This window comes from Chanodichthys erythropterus, chromosome 6 (assembly GCF_024489055.1).
Source record: "Chanodichthys erythropterus isolate Z2021 chromosome 6, ASM2448905v1, whole genome shotgun sequence".
NCBI classification, from domain to species: Eukaryota; Metazoa; Chordata; class Actinopteri; order Cypriniformes; family Xenocyprididae; genus Chanodichthys; species Chanodichthys erythropterus.
This window is the reverse complement of record NC_090226.1, coordinates 20,672,456-20,698,727: the sequence shown is the minus strand read 5'-3', so window position 1 is coordinate 20,698,727 and position 26,272 is coordinate 20,672,456. Positions and strand designations below refer to the sequence as shown.

Sequence of the window (26,272 nt, the reverse complement as noted above, 5' to 3'; positions counted from 1 at the left end):
CACAATTTTTGTTGAAGAAATAAAATGTGATATGGCACCTCTAATGGGTTCTACATAGCACCATTTGACAAAGGTGCTGAAGAGCACCTTTAAAGATAGCACCAAAAGTGATTCCTCTATGATTATGAACCAACAATCGTTCAACCTGCCTAATTGTAACCTAAACATGTTTTCACACACTAGGGGTCGCTGTGAGCGCACTAGATTCAGTAGCAGCGCTGATTCTCGCAGCTCTCGCCGGGTGCAGTGGCGCGCGCCTGTAATCCAAGCTACTGGGAGTCTGAGGCTGGAGGATCGCTTGAGCTCAGGGCTTCTGGGCTGCAGTGGACTATGTCGATCGGGTGTCCGCACTAAGTTCGGTATCGATATGGTGCTCCTGGGGGAGCCCGGGACCACCAGGTCGTCTAAGGAGGGGTGAACCGGCCCAGGTCGGAGACGGAGCAGGTCAAAGCCCCCGTGCCGGTCAGTAGCGGGATCGCGCCTGTGAATAGACACTGCAGTGCAGCCTGAGCGATACAGAGAGACTCAGTCTTTTTGTGTTTGTTCTTGTTCATTAGGATAGAACTGAAAGAAGAAGACATTTTTATAGATGAATAATGTGACTAGACTACATAATTTAAATTTATGACCGTGCATTTCCATTTTACTTGTTAACTCCAGATATTAGCTACTTTCACTTTCAAATTTGTAATCTTTTGCAAATCTGAAGTGTTAAATGACAATTGATGATTTGCACTGATGTGCTGTACTGTATCAAATTATTGGTAGCCTTTTTATTTTTTATTTTTATTTATTTATTTTTTTATTTATTTTTTTATTTTTTGTCATCTTTTGGTAAATGGGGGAATTTGCTTCAGACAAAATGCAGACAAAAATGGTAAAAACATTTCTAGGATTGACAACAACAGTATACAGTACTCATATGGGCTCCTCCATCATTAAGACTTTGTATTGCTGATCTAAAATGTAAAAAATAAAATTAAAATAAAAAAAAAGGCTTTCAACTTCGACTACAACTTCAACACTTCCCCGAGGGGCAACAGTTTTGCAGACAGTGGCAATAAACAAAGAATACATGCATCCACCCAGTCGACAACAGGACATACCGTTAAATACCGTTAAATTCACAGTTTTTGGAAGTGAAAAATAACAATTCATTGTAAAATTTACAGTGAAAAAAACGTATATTGACATTCCCACAATTCCCTGCGTGATACTTCACATTTGATATATTTTCGTTGAAATAACTCTGTTTATTCTTAGTTTTTCTATTTTTTTTCTAATCAGTTATGTACATTAGGGTTTTATGTTACATCTAATGTTGTTAAATTAATGTTTATTGCATTTTTAAAATGTCATGCATATTACCATGATGGTGTTTAGTGTGTGTGTAAATGACACTGTGTGCTCCTTCTATATATTAGTATTGTCTTCCTCAGCTTGTGGAAAAGCTGCTTGGAATGTACTTTGATTCATCATGTGACTCTCGTCACCACTGTGTTTGGTGACTGTCAGTGTTATAAAGGTATAAAACAGATATTAGTACTTCATTAGGTTAGTAAATTAACATTATATCAGTTAATGAAATACGCTACTTTAACGTAAATTTAACAGATTTAAAATGTAAAATTCACATGTAACTCCGTAAGTATGTTTACGGTTTTTACAGTATTGTTCTGGTAACCACAGCTGCCGGTATTTTTCCGTAGAAACAACGGGATTTTTTTACAGTGCCTTCTAGTTGATTAATTATTCTGTCACAGACTTTTTAAATGCACGTTTTATTCCTAATAAATGTACTATTCTTCTCTAAATATGTTTCCATCACGTATTATGTGCATTTTATTTCGTTGAATAAAAACTATCCAACCCAACGATTTATTCACATCTTTTGCAGTAGCCTATCTTAACCCTCTACTGCACACATGTTGATGGCACATGAAAAAAAAAATATTCCACATAATTTTTTGGTTCATTTGGGAACATTTTATCGATAAAAGAAAAAAAAAAAAAAAATTCCCCAACCCCAAAATATTTTTTCGTTGCCTCACCGCAACGTTGTGCGACAATAGAGAGTCATAGAGAAAATTATCATCAAAATCAAAAAAAAAAAAAAAAAGATTCAAGAAATCATTAAGTATAAAGGGAAAAACAATAGGAAGACATTGATATATTGAATTTGATACATATAGTTCTGTATCATGTAGTGTCTCATGTCACATGAAGTAGGCTACATTATAGCCTATTATAATGTAGCCTACTTCATGTGATAAGATTTCACTCCAAATACGAATAATGACGAATATTGACACCAACACCTTACTGGACTGTTATTTGGTCCTTTCTCGACCTTTCTAATTGGTTGTAATCATTTTAAAGAAAAATGTACTAAACATAGGGCTTAAGAAAACTTTCCGTTGCCCTCTGTGCTGTAGAGGGTTAAAATGTGCAGACGTAGCTGTTTTTTTTTTTTTTTTTTTTAGAAAACCAATATGACTCATTTAAAATTCTGTACTACTTACATTACTGCATGCACAAGTTTCAGAAACCCACTTTAAAAATGACGGTCGCAATAGATCATCGTTAAGACAAGGTTATGGACCCTTTCTTTGTCCATTTATTCAGCTTCTTAATGATTTTAGTAGTAACATTTAACATAGATAGGCTTTAGCAAGTTATTGACAACATTATTTCTATTATACTTCATTTTTTTGAACATGCACACTGCTTCTGTCTCGCGCAGACGCGCGTGCGAGCCTTTAAAAGTATTTGGCTGCGGAAAGATGTGTTCGGCATGTGCACTGCACACTATCTAATGGACTTTTGTTTTCAAGCAGTGGCATAACTTTGTTTTAAAATGTGGGTGGGACAGAAATGTGTGTGTGTGTGTGTGGGAGGGGGGGGGGTTGTAATTGTATTATTACAATAATAATAATATGATATTAAAATTAATACGATAGTTTCTTCCTTAAATCTGCTATAATACAATATATCGTTAGTCTCGAGAGTATGTACATTAGTTAATAAATATGTGGATCCGCATTTAATGACATGTTGTCCTGATGGACTAATGGTAGCACTTTTGTTTAGCGTGCAAGAGGTTCAGGGTTCTAATCCATCCATGTTTATTTTTTTTTCTCATTAAAACCAAAGATGTTCATCAGTGATTGTATATCAAAAACAGGGACGCGTTTATATGTATTTTGTTTTGTGATTTCAACATAACGAACAGAGACTCACTGCAACAGTTAAGCGATAGAAGCGCTCGTCCGTGTGAATCCACAGTGTGCACGAGCGCCAAGAGAACACTGTTGCGCCTCTGATAACAGCGACAATGAGCACTCAACATGATTTCAAAAACAACACATCCTAGCGCCAGATCGCCTATTATTAACACAAACTGATAATCAACTAGGTGTTTCTTTTGTAGATATTTGTGCCGTGAGATGTTTCAAAAAGTGGTGGGGACAATATCGACCCTTTCAAAAAGTGTCCCACCCGTCCCATATTCTGCATATTCTTATTCTTTTCTTGCTCTATGTATACTTTCCCTTTTATACTTTTCCTGTTGCAACTGTGATAAATGCGTAAACAGATAGGAAAACTGAATCCCTCTGTTGTGTGTATTATTCGTGTTTTTTTTTTTTTTTTGGTTTTTTGTTTTTTACAACGCATCGTTTACCAATACTTAAACTACTTTTTCTAAACTCTTAACACAGCAACACTACCCTTACAGAAAAAACACATGAACTTCACATGTGATCACATGTTTTCCACATGTGATCACATGTGAACTTATATGATCACATGTGAGCAACATGTCACCACATGTGAACAACATTTCACCACATGTGAACAACATGTCACCACATGTGAACAACATGTCAACACATGTGAACAAAGTTTGAACATAATGGAGCAAGTGGCACATATGGAAAACATGTTACTAGCCTATAGGTTATAATGTGGAGCACATGTGGAATATATTTTCACATGTTGTAATTTTTTGGGCGGCACAAAGTCAGCGGCTTGAAACGGTCGGACCACCGTCGGCACACCATCGGCAAGCTGACCAATCTGAAAATGCCGTCAATCTGACAGCGTTTTTTGGGTGGCACATCACCAGCGGTTTGCCGCTGCTGGGTCACCGTTGGTACACCAGTGGCAAGCCGATAATCGGTCCAGTTTCTACTAAGCGCTTACAGGACATCTTTTTTGATAAGTGTGTATTTATTTTATATTATTTTTACAGTTAAAAAATCTGAAAGTCTGAATAAAAAATATTAAGACTGACTTAATATCTATATCAAAAACTTGGTATAAAAAAACTGCCTATGGGCACGCTTTCAAATAAAATAACGTGGTTGAATGTTTGTAAAAAAAAAATAAATAAGTTATAAAAGTTACACACTTATTAAGTTATAAAAGTGCCACAATTGTCCCACTATGCTGGGGTGGCATTTTGCTCCTATAGGGTCATAAAACTACAAAATGAGTTTTAAATTCATGATTTAATATTAATGAGATTTTTTTATGTAATGTTTTAATTCTAGATGTTTATTTATGTAAGTGCTGCATGACTGTGACGTGTTTTAATGCGTGTGCGCGCCGAACCGCTTTCAAACACTGGAGCGGCGCAGAGTTGCCATGGAAACGGAGAAACAACAACTGACAAGCAGCAAAAACAGCAGCCTCTCGCTGTTGTTTTCACTTCTTTCAGGTGAGTTTAGTCGCTAAAATCACACGAATAACACACACAACTGTTCTTGACACTTCTCTAACATGTAATTGACACACTTATGTTGAATATTTACTTTACAGAAACAGTTTAGTGTCTTCGAAAAACTCCGTTATCATCTCCGTTAGCATCCCGTTTTCAGAAGAGGTAGGCTAACTCTAACGATCGATTTGTTTATAATAGTTTAGGCTTTTAATCACATCTTTATGTGTAGATGATGTGTAGAGGTTTATGTGTAGAGGTTTTGATAGTTTTGTAAAGGTTTTGCTGTCTATGGGTGATTAGAAGCTGGCTAATTTATAAACGTAAATGTAGCCTACTGTTAATCGGTGACGTAACTTGCAGGGAGCACAAGTTTTCAAAAGCGTTTTGATCTCTCATGGTAAACAAATATTGATAAACATTGTTCTGTGATTTCAGCAGCGACAAAATAACCCCTCTACAACAGAGGGAAAGCTCAGAAGATTTCAGCATTTCTGAAGGAACCTGCTGACAGGAAGGAAACACAGGTGAAACTCACCAATTAACTCCATATCCATTTTTTCCACAATATTTTTTACCTATACCATGCATCTGTTATTTTCTTCTTTTATTTTCTCAAATTAACAGTTTTTATTTATTTAATTTGTTTTAAGAAGGCTTTGACATCCAAATGTAAGTGACACTGTATGAGCAATATTTAATGAATAAGTAAACAAAAAAACATAAATTCAGTTTATGTGTATTCTTCTTTTCCTGCTGTAGCTTCTTTTCTTTTAATGAACCTGGCATTGAATAATAATATTGTTGGCTCTGTGACAAATTGTTTATGTTCCTAGATCCTTCCCTGTTGATGCCCTGCACCATAGCAGAGTTGGAGCGGATAAAAAAGTTCCTGTCGGACCAAATGACTAGTAAGTAAAGCCTCTTAAACATACACTAATGTTCAAAAGTGTGGGGTCGATAAGATTTTTAATGTTTTTAAAGTATCTTCTGTTCACAAAGGCTGCGTTCATTGGATCAACATACAGTAAAAACAATTCTGACTTTATAACTCGCAATTCTGACTTTATACCTCGCAATTCTGACTTTATATCTCGCAATTCTGACTTTATAACTCACAATTCTGATTTTATATCTCGCAATTCTGATTTTATACCTCGCAATTCTGACTTTATAACTCGCAATTCTGACTTTATATATCACAATTCTGACTGTATATCTTACAATTCTGACTATCTCACAATTCTGACTTTATATCTCGCAATTCTGACTTTATATCTCGCAATTCTGACTTTATATCTCGCAATTCTGACTTTATAACTCACAATTCTGACTTTATAACTCACAATTCTGACTTTATAACTCGCAATTCTGACTTTATTTCTCACAATTCTGACTTTATTTCTCGCAATTCTGACTTTATATCTCGCAATTCTGACTTTATTTCTCACAATTCTGACTTTATTTCTCACAATTCTGACTTTATATCAAGCAATTCTGACTATAACTCGCAACTCAACAGACCAAAAAAAAAAAACATAAAATCCTTAAAAATTTGAGCACTTACAATGAATTATTGTTGAATTAATGTTTTATTGTAATTTGCTTGCTGAGCCAGATGACTGTTGTTTTTGTTAAAAAATTATTATTATTGTGTTAATGTTGTTTACTGAACAATATATTATTATTATTACATTAACTTATGTGTATTAATGAAAGCTTGTATTTTCATGATTTTCATCATAACAAAATTCAATGTAGTTGTAAATAGAATAAAATAAAACTGTATACCAGCACCAGCATCCCATTCCAGCAAGACCAGCATATGTTGTGTTTTGGTGCTGGTATGCTGATGACCAGCATACCAGCACCAGCATCTGGAAACGGAAAAGATTAGTTCATTTCTCGAGTCCTCGGGTCCGAGTCGTTCGTTCAAGTCCCCATAGGCTGAATACAGAAACAGAAATGATTAGTTCATCTCTCGAGTCTTCGGGTCCGAGTCTCGTTCTTTTGTCACGTGACCGCTTCCCGGTCCAGTGTCTCGCAAAATATACAACATTACATTCGGATTATAGACTGTATATTTTACTATATTTAAGAATTTTCATAAAATTATCAAAATAAGTCTGCAATAAACATCTGAACAAAAAGAAAGTTCCATCTTGTTTGTGTAAGAATATTTTTATTGTTAAATGTGGTGTTGTTATTATTTAAATTATTTAAAATAAATATTATTACAAACGAGGACTCGAGAGATGAACTAATCATTTCTGTTTCTGTATTCAGCCTATGGGGATTTGAACGAACGACTCGGACCTGAGGACTCGAGAGATGAACTAATCTTTTCTGTTTCCGCCAGTACAGACTGCATATCCGTGCCCTAATATGGAGCTGTGACTTGATGAACGAACGACTCGGACCCGCGGACTCGAGAAATGAACTAATCTTTTCTGTTTCCCGTAGTATGCTTATGAGATGTTGCGCATGCGCTGTCAACACAAAATGAACGAATCGCTCTCTGAGATGACTCGTTGTCCCGAGTCATATTTAAGACTCGTTCAAAATGAACGAATCGTTCACTATTTTACGGTCTATGCTCGCAATGCGGAGCCAGGCGAAAATATAAACGCGCCATTGTAACGAAATGTAGCGGTTATTAATCAATTTATGGATGAAATATGAATATAATAATTCATAAGGTTATGAATAAATTATGATTCATATATCGACCCAATGGGGATTAAACATATATTGTGAATCAATTACAACGAATTATAATCAATTACATATATGATTAGTTCTGGTTTAATAATTATTTAGAGAAACTGCTCGTTTGTCCAGCAAACTAAGTCCCTCACAGAATATTATAAACGGAGTTATTCTCTGGCCATGAAAATAACTAAAGCATAAAGCGATCGAAAAACGTTAAAGTGACTTGGGTTTTCCGCTGAAAGAACAAACAGAACAATCGAGCATGAATAACGTTTTAATATATGCAAACTACGAATACAGAGGTTATACATCTAAATATATATACAAGAAAATACACACCTATGTACAAGAATAGAAGTAGAGAAGGAAAGAGAGAGAAGGCAAGTAGCAAACTCACAACCAGTCCTAAGCCAGCACGGAAATCAGTTTCATCATCTAAGATTGAGAAACGGCAGTATACTTGCATTGGTTGCGTGTGTCGAATTTCAGGTTAGCGCTGGTGCAGTTCGTTGGCTTCCTCCGTTCAGCGGGAAGGTTTGAACTGAGGACGAGAGTGAGTTTCGCTGGAAGATGGCGATCCCGAAGCTGAGCGCGGTGGCAGCGCGTGGTCACCGGAGGGGTCCGGGAAAAACGTGCACGAGATGCTCGTGAGACAATCGGGAGAGCACACGGGAGAGAGAGAGTCTGGAATTGTGCGTCTTTGCTTTTATGACAGATAAGCCGACACACCTCCTTGAGGTGGGGTAGCCAATAACATGGGTGCAAAGTTGGCGGGAAAGCTTTTCCTTTGCTTGGCCTCACGACTTAATCTGCATGAGTTATGACTATCAATTCAGATCTCCAAATGGAGTGTGTTCTTCACAGTATCATTAAACACATAGAAAAATGCATTTGTCAGCGGTGTGACATATCTCAGTAAATAGCTCGTGTCCGGAGCTTTACGGCGAGACCAAACTCGATAGGTCAGAAAGGCATAGGAGAGAAGTTATGGTTTACAGACAAAATTATATCGTTAAAATGCACACTAGCACAAATACACTCATTTAAACACTAGGAAACATGCATAGGCCCTAAAAATATATGAAATATATATTTCAGCATAGTGGTAGTTTACAAATACAGTTGAAAATGTATGATTGTGTGTTTCTGTGTCTGTCTGTGTGTGTGTTTTTGTGTGTCCCTGTGTGTGTGGGGTGTTGGAATGTGGATCTGGTCAGTCTCTGGGGGGTTTTACAACCCAGTCCAGCATGCTAAAAGCGTTCTGGACATTCCAAAGTTTATTGATTATCCTGATACGTGTGCATACGCTACAGATTCCCCCTTTCGGCCAACGAAGTTCCTGTGCGGACTTCGTTGGACGGTAACCAAGTTCGATGGCACATGGATCCGGATGGTCACGCAGCAGGTGGTTCCTACTGGTCCTTGAGGGAGAGCAGATAAGCACCTGTCCGTGGATTCTTGCATCCCTTTGATCCCTTGGGATAGGATGAAGGCCAGGCCCCGGGCGAGTGCGTACTTGATTGCCATGGAGAGGCAACGGATTGTGTTGGCAGCAGTCCAAGCTCGGGCTCTAGGTGAGCTGGTCAGGACAGGCAGTCGTGAGAGTGCTTGGAGGGCTGCATCAGTGGGAGTACTGTCACTTAGCTGGGACCCCCTTTGTCAATCCTCAGTTCCATTCCTGGATCTAAGGTGTGATTGTGATCCCTGGGGGAAGATGGGATTTCCAGTTCTGACTGGTCCTCTTTGCTTGAGAGACAGTGCACTGCCAGGTGGCTGTGATAAAGGATGGAACTCAGGGGTAAATGGATCCTCTTACTTGGATTGGGCAGCCTGACATGAGTGGCGGTGTTGTGCTGATTGTAGATTACGATGGCAGCATGAGTGGGGGTGTGGATGAGCAGTCGATCACCCACAGTCTCGGCTTGTGTTCCGATAACTGGGGTGCGAGGCTTGGCCGGGCAGCGTGTGTCGCTGGTCATGGGCTGCAACCGGCCCATTCCTTCAGTGTGGTTTCTGAGGAAGAGCTGGTTTGGGCAGAAGTACTGAAAGTCTTTGGTGAAACTACACCTGCGAAAGTGGGGAGCCGGGCACAGCCGTGGGTTGCTGTTGTGGTAGGCTACCGCAACTGAGGTGTGTTTCTTGGCATGGGTGTTACGTTGCCGCCACCTGACATTGACCATGTCTTTGGGTCTGCCAGTAGCAAAGTCCAGCACAGTTTGTGTAGGATACTGAGGACTCCTATTCATAGCCACTCTGTCCATAGAGAAGCTAATTTCTCGCAGCAGGTCTGTCAACAGAGCTATAACCAGCTGATTTTGGGCAAAGTCATTCTGGAGGACTGTAAACAGTTGCTTCCTTGAGTTCGCAGTTTGGATCAGCAGGAAACTGTGAGTGCGGAGAACCACCGCAATACCTTTCCAGGATTTGCAGGTGGTTTGCAGGGTTTGGCTCTGTGTTGCGAGTTGCTTTCTCAGTTGTAGGCGGAGCTTGTTGTGCTGCTGATGAGGGGAGCAGGCTGTGATGAGACTCAAGTCTCCTGGTTGGTACAGATGCAACGGCAGTGGCACCTGCCGTGCCATCAGTAGTTCTGTGGGGAACACCTGAGTTGACTCCTGTACGGTGTCTGTGATGGCCATGAGCATCAGAGGAGGTTTTACCGTCCAGTCTTTCTGGTCGACTGACCGTGGAAATGTGATTCCTCGGTTTTGCAGTGAAGCTCGGTGCTTTGCGTTTGCAGTCTGGACATGACGGTAAACTTGACATCCTCTGGCGTGCTCTGCCACATCTTGCTGCATGCTGGGCCAGTGCGCCACTTGTTTTAATGTCTCGTCCGTAGTTCTGGTGCCATGGTGTTTGGCACATGGTGTGTCGTGGGTGTATATCAGTTCACCCCCCTTTTGGCCCTGTGGCAGTACAAGCTTTGGCGCTGTGAGGACATCAGGGACATACTTTAGAAAGTTTATTCCCACACGCAGCATGTGGTCGGTCTCGTGCAGTCGTTTGTTGCTAGGGGCCGCCGTGGGACCAGATGCCGGGAACGGGAGGTTGGAGGGGTCTGAGTGGTGGTACAAAACATGTCGAATGGAAATGTTGGAAAGTTTGGTTGTCAGTGGCAGTGGCAGTAAGGTGGGAAATGTTGCAGGAACAGTCCGCTGGCTGCGGGTTGTTGTTGCCACACTAAGGGTGGGTGAATGGGGTGGGTGTGACCATAGCTTGTTATGCAGTGTGCCAGTCTTGGCAAGGGCATTAGTTTGGTCGTTCACACCTTTGTCACGCCCTGGTTGCTTCAAGCATCTTTTCACCTTTTCCCAGTAAATGATCATGTCGTGTGCTTGGGTGAGGTGATCACGTGTCTGGAACATGTGTTGATGTTTCACCTGCTTGTTGCATTCAGTCTTGAAACCAGTTTGTTTCCAGCCCAGAAGATGGCATGTGAAACAAGGTCTGGCAACGTGTGAGTCTGTGCACATGAGTTCCCTGATGTTATGAGCTGAGGAGACGTGAAGGGTTTTGAGGGTAGCTGCTGCTTCACCATATTGACATGACTGGGGACCCCACCTGCTGTTCTGTGGTTGGCAGGGTTGGTTTCTTAACCATCGTACCCCTGCATTTGCCTGTGGGATGCCCTCATGGTTGTAGGAACGTCCATCGACGTAGGCCGTGGGCATTCCTTGGCACGCATTCTCTTTGAGGTATCTGTGACAGGCTGGTCGCTGTTGTTGGGGTACCAGTATCTCAAGTGTCAACGCTGGTGTGCCGTTATAGCAGTTTTGGCAGGCAGCTGAATTTCCGCTCTGTGCAGATTTGTGCTTTCTGGCACGTCGTGGCAGTGGCACCTGCTGGTTCAGCCTCCTGAAGTCGCTGGTGGGTCGCCATTTGCTGTCTGGTTTGACAATGGACCAGGTAGGGGCTGAATAGGTGCTGTTGCATGGGCAGATAACACCTTTTCCTTCTGTTGAATGAACAACCTCCTGTACTGGTTCATGTGGGGCGATGTGACCTTCGTACTGCCTGATTAAGGTGGGAGGAGCATTTGGGTGTGTTGCACTATGCACTGTGTGAAGTTTAGTGAGACCACAGCATAAAAGGTCTTTGTCAAATGTCACTTTGAGTTTGTGCAAGACGTTTCTGAGTTTTTGACAGTCTGCATCATTCTTTAGCGCACTTGCATCTTTCTGGATCTGTTGGCCTTTAGGCTCAAACCTTGGGAAGGGCTCCTCTGTTGTGGTGTTAGCTGTCAGGTTGGCTGTCAGAGGTGCAGCGCTTTCCTGAGTTTCCCAGGCAGGCTGGTTAGCGACTGTGGGTACTGCAAGGTGTTTGTCCTCCATCAGCTCCGTTCTGTGCACCTGTTCTGTGGGTACCAGTTTGATGGAAGTGATGGAGATGCTCTTGAAGGATGCTGTGAAACTTGTGTTGCTTAAGCTTCCTTCTGGGACCATGGCAGCTGGTATTAAGTTAATGACTGTTAACTTGCGTTCAAAGTCATAGGGGCCGTGGTCCATTATCCATTCTAGATGGTGGGCTTTGGGAATGCTGATGTCTGTGACCATGCATTCGTTGAGCCAGCTGTGAACTACGTAGGGTGACACTTCAGTTAGCGGTGTGGCTTTTAGAGCAAGTCCAAGTTCCACGCCTTCAGGTGACAGTGTGAAGGAGCCCAGCATGTGGCTTAGGGTTTGACCACATTGCCTGTTGAGCCAAACAGCACCCCCTTTGGTGTAAGGTGGTACTACAATTTCCTGTATGTTGATCCAAACAGCACCCCCTTTGGTGTAAGGTGGTACTACAGGTTCCTGTATGTTGATCAGGATGCAGACCTGTTGGATAGTCTGGCCTGACAGGAAGTTGGCAGTGTTGACAGGAACAACAGGAGGCTGTACAGTCATTGGTGCCCACAACAACTCATTTGCACTGTCCGTATGAGCATTAGAGTGCATCAGGATGTCTGGAAGGACCAGGAAGTGATGGGTTAAATGCCGGTTGTTCCATTTGAAGTTCACAACGCAGATGTCCTTGACGGTCATCATGGTTGACAGACGAAAGTCCAATGGGAAGCGTATTTGCATGTTGACAAATGGGAGGTCCGGTGTTCCTTCAATGAGGGCACTTAACAGCGTGTGGCTGAAGGCTGAGTTGTCTGCCCACAGTGTGAGAATAATGTCTGTTGTAGTTACCTCATTCAGCTGTGAGTCTGTCATGACCTTGGAGCAGAGGGAGCTACAGTCTATGGTGGGTTGAAGTGTGCCGGGTAGCGAACTTGAACTGTGCTCTAAGACCGGGTTCCCGCGGTTAGCTGGGAGATTTCCCGCGACCTCTGTGACCTGACCGTCTGGCTCAGGTGGCCTGGGTGACTGGGAAGGCAGAAGTTCACACACTTGAGCCCAGATTTTCAGTGGTCTGGCGTTCAATAAGGGCTCAAAACAGTCTAGCAGGTCTTTGTGAGTGGAACAGAGAAACGTGTCCATTTGCGCTACGCACACAGGAGGTACCAGGCTCACTCGACCAATGGTGTGGTGTGTGGGAGCTGTGTGTTCAAGGTGGACCTCATTTGGACTGTGCGACTGCACATTCAGCTCACATCTTTGTGACTTGAGAGTCTGAGTTTGTCTTTCAGCTTCATTTCTCAGTCTTTCAAAAAGGTAAGGACAGGTTTCTGGACAGTGATCGGAGTCTGGATAACTGGTTGGAATTTCTACAGTCTTTTTAGACGCAGTTCTCTGCTTGGCTTGAGCTTCGTCGACCAAGTCTCGCGGCTGCTGAATAGACATGCTGCTTGAGCAGGCCAAGGCTGCCAGATGATCACTCACCGCAGGGTGCAGCTCTCGGAGAAGCAGAGGGTTGAAGATGAAATCTTCCTCCGTTGCTGGCTGGTTACGTGCTCCGTAGTACCCTCTTTGCATTCGGCTGTAGAAAGTGTATGGGTTATTAAGTCTGCCCCGTTTTAGGTCCATGGCAGCAGGGAGCCCTTGATCTGATGCAGGGTCAGAAAGCTTTTGGATCAGAACCTGTCGCAGGTGCTGGCAGTTGGATGTGACAGCTGCTGGCGAAGGTTCTTGGCCGTTGGACGTTTTGGGCAGTGGACTTTTAACCCCATTTGGAATTAGGGCTTCTTGACTGGTTAGGGGAAACTCGGTGATGTGTGTTTCCCCTCCCATGCCACTTTTCAGTACTCTGTAACCAGTGTCAAGTTCATTCACATAGTCTCTTTGTTGTTTCGGAGCCATAACTCCTTTCTGGGCCTGTTTGAGATGATTTTCACAGGTCAGGGCTTTAGTGTGTCTGTCTTTCAGTGTAGTCTCTGCTTTGGCTAGGGGAGCTTCGCTGTGTTGGAGTTTTCCAGTCAGTTTTCTACGCTCCACCTCCAGGTGGAGCTCTGCAAGGGCTTTTTGAAGTCTTTGCAGCTCCTCCTGCAGCTCGGGTTTGGATTCGTCCGCTGTCCAACGCTGGTCCTGGGTCTCGACGAGTCGCTGATCGTGGTGACGATGAATCTGGGCCTGATTCCTCCGGGCGTCCTCCGCCTGGAGCTTGAGGTTGTGGGCGATGGCTCGGATGACTCTCGCCCACTCTTTGTAGCTCGGCATTGGATCGTGGGCCATTAGTCGATTCAGGTTGTCGTCCAGCTGCTCGTTGCTTAGGTGCTGGGGATCCACAGCGTCGTTGGGCAGGATTGTGCTGGTCAGGGAGCCCAACCCGGTCTTGAGTCCGTCCCCATGGGTGCTGGGGCTGGCTGCTCTGAACACGTTAGCTTGCTGTTGGCGAGAGAAAGACAGCACAAACAGAACCAATGCAAGCACGCGCAGGGCTAACGACTTATAATAATGCATGATTATATAATTCTTTGGTTTGGTTCCAGTTAACTGGTGCAGACAGTTAGTGGAATGTAGGCTAGACACTTAATTGTCGATAGCCAAAAGGACCACACGGGTCAATTTGTGTGGGTGAGTGCCGGATTTGAATAAAGATTTTGACAGGCGGTAGCCCTAAGAGTCCTTTGATGACTCTCGCTGCTCGGTCGTCTATCTATTACTCAGTTTTCCGTGATGGCTCTCACAGGCTCTGCTTTTACATGAACTGAAAGAAACAAACACAGTAGAGAAGCAAAACAGAACAGGGAGGATGCAATTAAATGAGAAATAGAGCAGTAAACAAATAGAAAGGAATCAAAATAGAATCGCAATAAACTAAACAGAAGGGCTAGAGGGGAGAAGTGAAACTTAAACTTCCTATTCCAGCTGGGTTTATGACGGTGTCAGGCGAGTGCACGGTTGCATCATAAAACCTAGAGGGATGGTATGGATCGAGAGCCTAAGGGTTGGCCCGCACCTGAGTAATTGAAGAATATGTAATATTCTGTGGCTTTCAATTAGGTGAAGTGACTGTATGTCACTAATTTAGGCCTGGGTGAATCGTGGGTGCTCAGATAAGAACTCAATGGCAGGCCACCTTTCCTCGCCGATCAAACACTCTACTGCGGTGTCCGTGGCCACCTGTCCCCTTTGTACCACGGTGCAACCTCTCAAACAGGGAACACCAGCACAATTGCGCACTTTGGCAAGGTATTTGCGCCAACGGCCCGAGTGACCAGTCAAGATTGAGTTTTCCCTGAACTCAGAGTCTGTCCCCTTTACGGGCAGTTACTCCAAACGGGCGGTTCTGTCATGCAGAAGCCTGAGCAGGGAAATTAAACAAAATTGCCGCTTGTTGTCACCCCGGGTCTCGTTGCCTCCCTGTACCTGATACACAACTCGCTGATGTCCTTGCGTGTTGCCCGTGATACGGGGTCAGAATGTACACGATTCACACACGGTTAGTGTAAGAAGCGCCAGGCCAGGTAGCTCCACTCACTGGAACTCACTGGAGCAACCGTCAGCTCACCCCAGGGCGCTAAAGGGCCTTATCTGCAAGTGCACAAACAATCAGGTAAACACGACTTAATTGTAAATTTAAAACTCAATTTAAATCTTGTTTAAATAGAATTTAACTAATTAAGTGTGTAGGATAAAAGAGTAGGGGTCTAAAATGAACTAGCTAGAAGCAGAACAAAAGTAAAAATAACAGAAAACAAAAACAAATCAGATGCACTTGATTCAAATTTGAATTAAACTCTGTTCAATTCAATTTAAATGAGTGCATAGAATAACAGGATGGGAAAAAGCGAAAAGAGGATAATTCAGAGGCACTTGATTCAAATTTGAATTAAACTTGTTCAATTAAATTTAAATGAGTGCATAGAATAACAGAATGGGAGAAAGCGAAAAGAGGATAATTCAGAGGCACTTGATTCAAATTTGAATTAAACTTGTTCAATTAAATTTAAATGAGTGCATAGAATAACAGAATGGGAGAAAGAAAAGAGAAAGCCTTCCCTATTTGCAGATTTTTCCTAAAGAGAATTGCTTGTTGATAGCAAAATGCCAACTGATTGACACTACTTAATTTTAAAATTGAATTAAATGTTATTTAATTAAATTCAAAAATAAGTGTATGAAATAAGGGAGGCTTGGGTGTGCGTGAATATTATTGCCAGCCAATAACACACAGGACCCAGAACTAAGAGTGAATAAAATAAAACATTAAGTAATAAAGGGAATGAATTTCCAAAGTAAACTAAAGAAATAACTTGAGAGAGAGAAAAGACAAAAAGGGAATGGATGAAATAACACAAAGTGGAATAAAAATAAAATAAATAAACTGAAATAAAATAAAATAAAGTAGATCTGTGAATACAGGAAAAAGAATACAAGGGAAAAGAGAATTGACTTATCTGACAGTGTCCACCAGGGGCGCACTCTCAGAAAGTGAATTCCCTTGTTGGAAGGGAAACGATTTAAATTAAAAATTTAAACGTGTTTAAATTAAATTTAAATCAGTAAACCACATTCCAACAATGATTGGAAAGCATAACCACCAAAAGCAAATTACTTGTACAACTCCCCGCAGTATAGAGAAGCAAAAGATAACTTGGAGATAATTTCAGTTCAAAGTATGGAGCGGCTTTAACTCAGAACGTCCACGCGGTGGCGTCACTGAGTCCACACAACCAATAAGTAGGGAGGGGTGGCACACCTGAGCAGACTGCCCTCTGGCGTCTGGTCAGAGTTACTGCATCCCCTTTCTTTAATTCGTGATACAAAAACGAGCGCGCTTGTGGGTTTCTGACCCTTACGCTGTTTTAACTGCACGGTCACGATTACAACTATAGAACCTCAGCGGATTCTTTCATAAATATATGTGTACCGTTTTACTCACGGGTACACAACTCTGGGAATCAGTCCCTTTGGTGCAAACTTTAATGCACGCGAATATGTAACTTTTGCGGGATTGCTTCGCCGCTGTTACTAATCAACATTGGATCAGAATGCTGATACGAGCTCCAAATTATTACACATCAATCGATAAACCAGACGGACTGCTTTTCCGATTAGATCTGTAACGGGGATCACGTGGTTTTGGGTAGCTAGTCCAAACGACGTAACCCAGGAGCAAACCGGCTATTGTGAATTTTTGGACGACACAAGAAATTCAGATTCAGTAGCGGGTAAATATAATGAGGCCTCGAAAGAGTGGTCGCAGGAATCTCGCCACGACCCTCTAAACTCGCTGAACACGATTCAATTCGTTTATTCAAGCGGAAATTAATATTCAAAACTGTAACTTACTGCAAAGATTGTCGTCCTTCACAGATACGAGCTTGAGATATCAATGGACTGCAGTGTATTTCACGGTCAACCAAGGCTATGCCTGCAGTGTTTCTAGACACAAACAGCAGCTTGTTAACGGTGCGTAGTGAGGACCCGTGCGTCTTCTCACTGAATAAAACGCGCATCTAAGTTAAATCATACAAAATTATTCTACATTGCTCTTTTACCGAAAACCAAGTTTAAAACGTTGCCCGCATTCTCCACCAAATAATATATGTAACGAAATGTAGCGGTTATTAATCAATTTATGGATGAAATATGAATATAATAATTCATAAGGTTATGAATAAATTATGATTCATATATCGACCCAATGGGGATTAAACATATATTGTGAATCAATTACAACGAATTATAATCAATTACATATATGATTAGTTCTGGTTTAATAATTATTTAGAGAAACTGCTCGTTTGTCCAGCAAACTAAGTCCCTCACAGAATATTATAAACGGAGTTATTCTCTGGCCATGAAAATAACTAAAGCATAAAGCGATCGAAAAACGTTAAAGTGACTTGGGTTTTCCGCTGAAAGAACAAACAGAACAATCGAGCATGAATAACGTTTTAATATATGCAAACTACGAATACAGAGGTTATACATCTAAATATATATACAAGAAAATACACACCTATGTACAAGAATAGAAGTAGAGAAGGAAAGAGAGAGAAGGCAAGTAGCAAACTCACAACCAGTCCTAAGCCAGCACGGAAATCAGTTTCATCATCTAAGATTGAGAAACGGCAGTATACTTGCATTGGTTGCGTGTGTCGAATTTCAGGTTAGCGCTGGTGCAGTTCGTTGGCTTCCTCCGTTCAGCGGGAAGGTTTGAACTGAGGACGAGAGTGAGTTTCGCTGGAAGATGGCGATCCCGAAGCTGAGCGCGGTGGCAGCGCGTGGTCACCGGAGGGGTCCGGGAAAAACGTGCACGAGATGCTCGTGAGACAATCGGGAGAGCACACGGGAGAGAGAGAGTCTGGAATTGTGCGTCTTTGCTTTTATGACAGATAAGCCGACACACCTCCTTGAGGTGGGGTAGCCAATAACATGGGTGCAAAGTTGGCGGGAAAGCTTTTCCTTTGCTTGGCCTCACGACTTAATCTGCATGAGTTATGACTATCAATTCAGATCTCCAAATGGAGTGTGTTCTTCACAGTATCATTAAACACATAGAAAAATGCATTTGTCAGCGGTGTGACATATCTCAGTAAATAGCTCGTGTCCGGAGCTTTACGGCGAGACCAAACTCGATAGGTCAGAAAGGCATAGGAGAGAAGTTATGGTTTACAGACAAAATTATATCGTTAAAATGCACACTAGCACAAATACACTCATTTAAACACTAGGAAACATGCATAGGCCCTAAAAATATATGAAATATATATTTCAGCATAGTGGTAGTTTACAAATACAGTTGAAAATGTATGATTGTGTGTTTCTGTGTCTGTCTGTGTGTGTGTTTTTGTGTGTCCCTGTGTGTGTGGGGTGTTGGAATGTGGATCTGGTCAGTCTCTGGGGGGGTTTTACAACCCAGTCCAGCATGCTAAAAGCGTTTTGGACATTCCAAAGTTTATTGATTATCCTGATACGTGTGCATACGCTACACCATTTTATTTCTCCATTTAATAAACAGATAGGTATTTGTTGTAAAAGAAATACAGTTACAATTTCAAGGATTTTCAAGCACTTTATCCAAAATTCAAGCACTTTTCAAACCTTGAAAACACATCATCAAAATTCAAGCACTTTTCAAACCTTGAAAACACATCATCAAAATTCAAGCACTTTCAAGGATTTCAAGCACCCGTACGAACCCTGCATATACGTAGACATAAATAGAATACTCTGAGTCAGATACAAATCTTTATATGCTATGTTTTTACCTCACTAGAAATCCTTAGAGTCATTAGAACTCCCATTTTGGATGGCTTCTAGAGGGCATGCTGTAGGTGCGCACAGGATATGATTGGCTACTACCAATATAACATATCATATATGATCCTGAAATCCATAAAGAAAAGAAATAAAACTTTACTTTATCAGGATAGTTTACTTTATTTATTAAGTTTACTTTATCAGGATAGATGTTTGCACTGCCCTAATCTGATTGTTTTACTATCCCAAAACAGGAAACCTGCTGAAGGAGACACAGAGGACTGAAACGACATTCCACACATTCAGAAACTCACAATTCATATTTTTATATTTGGTTTTGCTTTTTTGTTTTAAAAATTCATATTCACATTTGTATTTCTAATGAAATTAAATAAAATAATTGTTTATAAATAAAGAATTGTAAATAAATTTGAATTGTTTGTTTTAATGTTGGGAAACATGGCTATAGGCCCTACATAAGAACATGCTATCATTTTTTGTTGTTGTTTTGTTAGAAATGATTGTTGATGGGTTTCAAATGTTATTCCAAGGATCGCACATGGGAATGTACATGTTTCACATGTGATCTCATGGTTTCACATGGGAATATACATTTCACATGTGATTACATGGGTTTCACATGGGAATTTAAGGGTTTAACACGTGATCACATGGTTTTCACATGGGAATATGCGTTTCACATGTGATTACATGGGTTTCACATGGGAATTTAAGGGTTTAACACGTGATCACATGGTTTTCACATGGGAATATGCGTTTCACATGTGATTACATGGGTTTCACATGGGAATATAAGGGTTTAACATGTGATCACATGGGAATATACATTTCACATGTGATTACTTGGGGTTCACATGAGACTTTATGGGTTTCACATTCCATCACATGGGTTTCACATGGGAATATACATTTCACGTGTGATTACATGGTTTTCACATGGGAATGTATGCGTTTCACATGGCTATTTTATACATGTTTCACATGTGATTTCATGGGTTTCACATGGGAATATACACATGTTTACATGGGTTTCACATGGGAAAACATGGGTTTCACATGTGTTTCACATGGGAAAACATGTGTTTCACATGTGTAAATGTTCCAAAAGCACACATTTCCCATGTGAAAAACATGTGATCACATGTGAACACATGTGCTTTTCACATGTGATCACATGTTAAATTTCACATGTGCATTTTGTCACATGTGATCACATGTGCTTTTCACATGTTTTCACATGTTAAATTTCACATGTGCAAAAATCACATGTGCATGTGGTCACATGTGACCACATGTGTTTTTGCACATGTGAAGTTCATGTGTTTTTTCTGTAAGGGTACATCACACAATCAGCCAAATAGTTAATAACCAAAACCATATTTTGTTAAATAAATACAAACTCTACATTTCAAAATGCTAAAAACCCTTTTCTACATATACTAACTCTATCAAAACACAGCAAACCTGATTCATAATCGAGTCGTTCTGTCAAAACTCTAGAACTAGTTTTCTATTCAACATGAACATATAGTCAATCAAAGCAAAATAACTGTCAAAATACTAACAGTTGAAGGCATTATGAAAACTGCATTACTTGTCATGTTTCGGTTCTACCTGCAGAAAATATAAAATCCACAATTTTTAAAATTCAGTTTCCTTATAAGTAAGACATTCATACATTACTTTATAAAATGTGCAGAAGAAAAAATATATAAAGTAACAGAATTGCTCAGGGCAGCTACTGGTCAAATGAGTCCCCTTTGCAGAACTTCAATTGACACCTCCATTGAAATCTCTTTCTGGGGGTGGGTGTGTGGTGTTGATGGTGCTCATGTAGAGGATGGGATGGTGTCCTCTTGGTAGTTAGTGCCCTACACAGACCACTTATTCTGTGTATATGGAAAAGTGGTAGTGGAATCGTTGTAGTAAAATCATTGAATTGAAGCCTGAAATGAAAACATGAAATTGCTGCCATTGATCAACAAACAAATCCAATATACATGGCCTTTGGTTATTATGGAAGCTTTTTTCCACCAAAGAATAAAGCAAAGGGAATTGTAATTTTTTCTATTTACATATTTATTCATTTTATTTTTGTGTTTACATCTCACAATTCTGACTTTTTTTTCACAGAATTGTGAAATATAAACTATAGGAATTGAGAGAAAAAGTCAGACTTGTGAGATAAAAAAGACACAATTACCTTTTTTTTTATTCATGGCAGAAATAAGCTTTCATAGGTTCCACATGCGTAAAAGAGGAAAGCCATAGATGCACAATCCAGCACACATTCTTCCTCCTCTCCCATAGCTCTTCTTCTCTCTTCTCCTTCATCTGTTCCTCTCCCTTAACCAGACATTTTTTCTCTCTCTGCTCCTCTGTGTTGTTCTTCATCCTCACTGAACAAATCTGATTCAAAGAGTCATATTTTACTGTCTGTCCATGTAATGGAAAGAACTTCAACACCTGACTATGCCTCCAACTGAGATCTGAATTTGCTATTTCTCAATATTTCAGTGATCTGTTAATTAAAAATGCTTATTGTTAAAAAATTTCTTCATTTTTTGACTTTGACATCTTTGTGTCTTGGGCTTTTTCCACTATGCATATCATGTACCTACCTAGACAAAACAAGACACACACACACACACACACACACACACACACACACACACACACACACACACACACACATTTATGCACATACATTTCTTGCTTGTTATTATATTTCTTTAAATGCCATACATGGTAAGGTTTGATTCTTGGATGCTCAAGCCATCCCAGAGATTGTTGTTTGACCTAAATGACCCTTCTTCCTGAATAAAGCTGAGAATGCTTTGTACCACTTGATCTGTGTCTGCTTGGTCATTCTCCAGAGATCTCGCGCTGCTGCTGCCACACATCACAGGGGTTGAGGCGCCTGTTTCTAAACTGATGACTGAGACTACAAACATTCTATGATTGAGATTTTAATCCAACACTTATCAATTGTTTCAGTATTTGTTTGATATGTTTTTTCAATATGTTTGAGCTGCTGTTGTTGCAAAAGGTTTTATACTATATTTGAAGATTGGAACATTAGATCTTCATTTCTGATTTGCTGTGTTTAAGCATTTGAAAATACGATAAGAAAGATCCATGATTCTGGTATGGGGTAGCTTATATGAAAAGAAAATGTAAGCATTTTAGAAACATGTTAATTGATTGCATTTTGTGTGAAAATGACACGAATTGTGTTAATGGTATGATCAGAACAGACGGATGTTCTGCTTCTGTGTTTAGAGTTTTGAAAACGTGACTACAGATTGGACAAAGCCAAAGTTAGTAATCGAAAAAAACTGTAACTGTAACTAAACATGTTTTCACACACTAGGGGTCGCTGTGAGCGCACTAGATTCAGTAGCAGCGCTGATTCTCGCAGCTCTCGCCGGGTGCAGTGGCGCGCGCCTGTAATCCAAGCTACTGGGAGGCTGAGGCTGGAGGATCGCTTGAGCTCAGGGCTTCTGGGCTGCAGTGGACTATGTCGATCGGGTGTCCGCACTAAGTTCGGTATCGATATGGTGCTCCTGGGGGAGCTCGGGACCACCAGGTCGTCTAAGGAGGGGTGAACCGGCCCAGGTCGGAGACGGAGCAGGTCAAAGCCCCCGTGCCGATCAGTAGCGGGATCGCGCCTGTGAATAGACACTGCAGTGCAGCCTGAGCGATACAGAGAGACTCAGTCTTTTGTGTGCTGTTCTGTGAAGTTTATAAGCTAAACATAAAACGAAGCATTGTTGGTATTACAGTTTTTTACAGACGCTAGGACACATTTCTCAATACTTAGGTCACTTTTGCAAAACTCTTCACACAGTTCTCCTAACCAACTTTCATCTTGGCAAAGCAGTTAATTTCACATTCAAAATGCACTACAACTACCAAAACACTTAATTCAAGTCTCAAATCAACTCATTCTTCCAGAACACTAGCAAAGGTTGACAGCCGACAAACACACTCTGTCACCCACAAAACAATGACCTGAAAAACACTAACAACATGTAGCATTATACAATGTTTTCTTGTGTAAAACAAGGACACATCTCTGTTTATAATTCACTGCAATATATGGTACTGGAATGAATCAGACATGATGCAGAATTTGTCAATATTTTATGTCGTTTATTTATTTTTATATTTTTTTTATAATTCCAAAATACAAGAATTTGTATACACACCATCCACTGATACAGATACAATTCAATTGTTTTTATAGCATTTGATTTTAAGATTTAAAATATATTTCATTAAAATATTACTGTAGGAATGTAGCAAATTGCTGTCTTATTGAGTTTTGTATTAGGTTATTGTTTTGAACACAAGTTTAACAGTTTTGCAAACAGTATGTAAGCATGTGCCAATCGGTCTGTACATACAAAGAGTTTTGGCAGTTGTTGTGTCTGAGTGAGAAAAGAATTCATGAAATTTGAGAGATGTAGTCATTGAATGCATTTTGTGCCAAAGCAATGATAACTGATCCTCAGTTTAGCCCACATAGACTTCTGTTGTGCTCACTGTGTGAAGAGTTTTGCAAAAGTGACCTAAGTATTGAGAAATGTGTCCTAGCGTCTGTAAAAAACTGTAAATTAAGTGGTCATATTTACTGGTATAGGCTAAGCCATGTCAGTTGCAAGGGGAATTCGTAATAATAATACAAATTTGAATTCGAATTATGTTATCCTGTTTCACACATTCATATTTTGATACTTTACAAACAAACATGTAATACAAACGTTTATTTTTTTTCAATAGCTAACAAGCATCAGTCAATACGCCACATTTTCAAAGCTAGTCTTTGTGGACCAAGCTGAATCATTTTTCATTGCTTTTATGCAAAATCCATTCAATGACCATGTTTTTCAAAATCCATGAATCACTTTTGTTATTCATCTGACTATTTTGTTCAAATGCTAACAAACTGCTTTCAAAACTGATAAAAGCACGTTCAAATCAAAATGATGCATTTATGCAGGAATTATTTTAAAATGTAAAATCTTAGCAGAATATTTACAATGAATTTTTTTTTCAATTGCTAACATAATTTTGTCCATAGTCACATTTTCAAAACTCTAAACACATTTAGCAGAACATCCGTCTGATGTGATCAACACAATTCATGTTGTTTTCACACAAAATGCAGTCAATTAACACATTTCTAAAAGGCTTACATTTTATTTTCATTAGCTTACCCCATACCAAAATCATGGATCTTTCTCATCTTATTTACAAATGCTTAAACACAGCAAGTCAGAAATGAAGACCTAATGTTCCAATCTTTAAATATAGTATAAAACCTCTACTTCTGCAACAACAGCAGCTCAAAAGTATTGAAAAAATATATCAAACAACACTTGATAAGCATTTTGTTTTTTACAATTGCTAACAAGCATTTACCAGTACTTAAACTACTTTTTCTAAACTCTTAACACAGCAAAACACCTACATCACACAATCAGACAAATAGTTAATTTTCTGCCCAAAACCATATTTTGTTAAATAAATACAAACTCTACATTTCAAAATGCTAAAAACCCTTTTCTACATATACTAACTCTATCAAAACACAGCCAACCTGATTCATAATCGAGTCGTTCTGTCAAAACTCTAGAACTAGTTTTCTATTCAACATGAACATATAGTCAAAGCACAATGACTGTCAAAATACTAACAGTTGATGGCATTATGAAAACTGCATTACTTGTCATGTTTCAGTTCTACCTGCAGATAATATGAAATCTATTGTTTATAATTCAGTTTTATTTTACTGCAGTAAAACAGGCTTATATAAGCCATTCTACATTTTTGGTTGAGTGTTGAATGTGTGCGTTCTTTGCAACATAATTGAATGAGTCCTTACTTTATAGAATGTACAGTAGAAAAAAAGAAGAAAGTAACAGAATTGCTCAGCCACTGGTCAAATGAGTCCCCTATGCAGAACTTCAGTTGACCCCTTGGTTGAAATCTCTTTCTGGGGTGGGTGTGTTGATGGTGCCCCCATAGAGGGTGCATGGGATGGTGTCCCCTTACGCAGTCCATATTCTGCATATATGAAACTGTGGTAGTGGAATTAATGTGATAAAAGCTTTACATGAAGCTTTAACTGAAATTGTATTTATTTAACAAAATATGGTTTGGGGCAGAAAATTAACTATTTGGTTGATTGTGTGATGTGGGCATGTTAAGAGTTTAGAAAAAGTACTTTAAATATTGGTAAACACTTGTTAGCAGTTGTAAAAAACTGCAAATATTAATTAGTCCAATCACAACTAATTACAATTTCAGCTGAAAGCCGACCCAGGTGTCCTATTTTTAGTCTCTCTTACAGTAGTTTTTTTTTTTTTTTCAGTCATCTTTTAGTATATGTTCATAATGATTTTCTCTGGAAACATGGATCAAGGAAGACACACTGAAGAAGAAGTTGATGCTTTTTCTTTGTTTGTTTTTGTAATTATTGCTTCATAAATTTTAGTTTTTTATTTCAACTTTTTATTTTTTGCAAGTATTACTATATGTAAAGATAGAAAAAAACAAATTGCTGTATTTTTCATTCACGTATATTTGTGTATCTACAGCTGAATTTGTTTTTAAATCAAAAGAGAACACACTTTTGTTGTTAGAATTTATTTTTGATAAATGCATTACAGTTTTTTACAGACGCTAGGACACATTTCTCAATACTTAGGTCACTTTTGCAAAACTCTTCACACAGTGAGCACAACAGAAGTCTATGTGGACTAAACTGAGGATCAGTTATCATTGCTTTGGCACAAAATGCATTCAATGACTACATCTCTCAAATTTCATGAATTCTTTTCTCAGACTCAGACACAACAACTGCCAAAACTCTTTGTATGTACAGACCGATTTGCACATGCTTACATACTGTTTTCAAAACTGTTAAACTTATGTTCAAAACAATAACATAATACAAAACTGAATAAGACAGAAATTTGTTACATTCCTACAGTAATATTTTAATGAAATATATTTTAAATCTGAAAATTAAATGCTATAAAAACAATTGAATTGTATCTGTATCAGTGGATGGTGTGTATACAAATTCTTGTATTTTGGAATTATAAAAAATTATAAAAATAAATAAACGACATAAAATATTGACAAATTCTGCATCATGTCTGATTCATTCCAGTAACATATATTGCAGTGAATTATAAGCAGAGATGTGTCCTTGATTTACACAAGAAAACAT

At 39.7% G+C, this 26,272-nt stretch overlaps 1 long non-coding RNA gene across 2 annotated transcripts; it reads left to right on the top strand.

The window, feature by feature from the left end:
- Positions 1-4,402: 4,402 nt before the first annotated feature.
- LOC137021140 (uncharacterized) lies at positions 4,403-19,326 on the top strand. 2 transcript variants are annotated; one of them, XR_010895283.1, is made up of 5 exons: positions 4,403-4,720; positions 4,822-4,885; positions 5,159-5,247; positions 5,557-5,631; positions 19,263-19,326. It is a non-coding gene; the product is annotated as an uncharacterized lncRNA (long non-coding RNA). The 2 variants fall into 2 exon arrangements; XR_010895282.1 differs by having other exon boundaries at positions 4,403-4,885.
- The last annotated feature ends 6,946 nt before the right edge of the window (positions 19,327-26,272 follow it).